At 40.8% G+C, this 2367-nt stretch overlaps 1 non-coding gene across 1 annotated transcript; it reads right to left on the bottom strand.

The window, feature by feature from the left end:
• Positions 1-1379: 1379 nt before the first annotated feature.
• Positions 1380-1486, bottom strand: LOC128592817 (U6 spliceosomal RNA). The gene has a single exon (XR_008382031.1). It is a non-coding gene; the product is annotated as a U6 spliceosomal RNA (small nuclear RNA).
• Between the last annotated feature and the right edge of the window lie 881 nt (positions 1487-2367).

Here is a 2367-nt window from a genome sequence, read left to right as displayed (position 1 = left end):
TGGGGGGTCATTAAATAAAATTATAGAGAATGGCTTCTTGTAAAAGAACTGATTTTTATCTAACCAGCCATATTTATCAAGACATTAATACCGAAGTATGTGATGCCTGCCCTTTTTGGTGCCTTCACCAAATATAACCTCTTTCACATTTAGGTAAATGATATGATGGAATCAACTATATGACATTCTTTAATAGAATGGAAAGAGTCAAGTCTTGCAGTTAATAGTTTATTCCAGGCTTCAGAATCATCTGAAGTATTTGTCAGTAACAGGGATTTCAGGTTCCCAAGCCCAGATATTCTGTCATCAGATGTGAAGTAACATAAACTGCCTTCTCAAGCATGTCAGGTGAGTCGGACACAGGTAGCCCCTAAAACACTTCCAAAATCCACAAATTCTTCACTGTATGAATGAGGAAATGGGAGACTTATCTGTGCAATTTTGATGAGGCTTTTTAAACTCTGGGAGCTAGAGCCAAGACTAGAACTCAGGGATCCCGTCCCCTCACCTGGCTCTCCTGCTGAATTGCTGTCAACACCTTGGAAGTAAACACATCATTCTCAGTTTATAAATGGAAGGGCTTGCCAGGGAGGACTCAAACAAGTGCCTTGCAGGTTATCAAGACTCTTTTAAAATTCTACTTTATTTACATCATGTCCAGTGAGTACCCTGGATCTCTGTAAACTCAGAGATAGCCAATAGCCAAGAAGATGGGTAGCGGATAGCCTTTCTTTTTGCTCCTGTTGGAGATCTAAAAATCACAAAAGGAAATAGAACTACGGAGTTCATTATCAGTTCACTTATCAACATGTGAAGCAAGACTCAAAACCAAAGCAATTCTCTTTTGAGTCATTCCAACAGCAATTGAATTCTAACACTACCCAGAGTTAGCACAGACCAAACAGATTGGGGGTTCAGTCCCACAAGATCACCCCTACTTCAAATGCTAGCTACAAAGTCCAGGTGTCTCCCAGTTGGCTACAAATTCGGAAGTTTCCATGAACTTATTCCATCAGGTTTGATAATTTGCTAGAACAACTCACAGAACTCAGGGAAGAGCTATAGGTACAATAACAGTTGTATTGCAAAGGTTCTAACTCAGGGAAAGTCAAATGGAGGAGATGAAATGAGCAAGACATGGGCATGAAAGAGGTGTGGAGCTTGTGTGTTTACCACGTGAGTAACCCCCCAGCCCATCAAGGAGGTCACCACTAGAAGTTTTCCACGCCTCAGCATTTCTGAATTTTTACATGAGTCTCATTACACAGGCATCGTCAATGAAACCGCTGGCCGTGTGACTGAACTTAGTCTCCAGTTCATCCCCCCTTCCCCAGAGATTGGAGAGTAGGGCTGAACGTTTCCACTTTTTTTTTTTTTTTAAAAATATGGAACGCTTCACGAATTTGCGTGTCATCCTTGCACAGGGGCCATGCTAATCTTCTCTGTATCGTTCCAATTTTAGTATATGTGCTGCCGAAGCGAGCACCGTTTCCACTTTTTAAACATGGTGAAACTTTCTGGTGACCACCACCATCCTGAAGCTATCTAGGGGCCTAACCATGAGTCATTTCATTAGCATAAACTCAGGTATGATCTGAAGGAGTTCATTATAAATCACAAAAGATACTCCTATCACTCAGGAAACCCAGGGTTTCAGGAGCTCTGAGCCAGGAATTCTGGGACAAAGACTAAAATATATATTTTTATTATACTACATCCTTCAATTTTGTTTTGAATAAATTCTGTTGTCTGAAAAGGCCATTTTTCTTTTCTTTTTTTTTTTTTTGGTAGAGACAGAGTCTCACTTTATGGCCCTTGGTAGAGTGCCGTGGCATCACACAGCTCATAGCAACCTCCAACTCCTGGGCTTAAGCGATTCTCTTGCCTCAGCCTCCCAAGTAGCTGGGACTACAGGCGCCCACCACAATGCCCAGCTATTTTTTGGTTGCAGTTCAGCCGGGGCCAGGTTTGAACCTGCCACCCTCAGTATATGGGGCCAGCGCCTTACCAACTGAGCCACAGGCGCTGCCCGAAAAGGCCATTTTTCATATTGACTAATCCACAGCTTTGTTTAAGGACACATTTACTGTCTAAGTCTGGGCTGAGATATGCAGGAATATTAGAAATTATTATGTGTGAAGTTTACACTTCTTACATTAAAAAAGATGAGAAACAAGATGGCTTTATAGATTATTTTGTTACTGCCTAAATGTTATTATGATGTATAAGCAAGAATAGATTTATAGAGAATGGTGCATTGTCTTGCTACCAATATTAGGCTGTAGTAATAAATATCTTCCAAATGGCACTTTACAGTTTATAATGTACCTTCGTAAGCATCATAATAAACTGCTAACATTTACTGAG

This window comes from Nycticebus coucang, chromosome 8, assembly GCF_027406575.1.
Source record: "Nycticebus coucang isolate mNycCou1 chromosome 8, mNycCou1.pri, whole genome shotgun sequence".
Classification (NCBI taxonomy): domain Eukaryota; kingdom Metazoa; phylum Chordata; class Mammalia; order Primates; family Lorisidae; genus Nycticebus; species Nycticebus coucang.
Note: the sequence above shows the minus strand (reverse complement) of the source record. Positions and strands in the feature narration are given on the sequence as shown.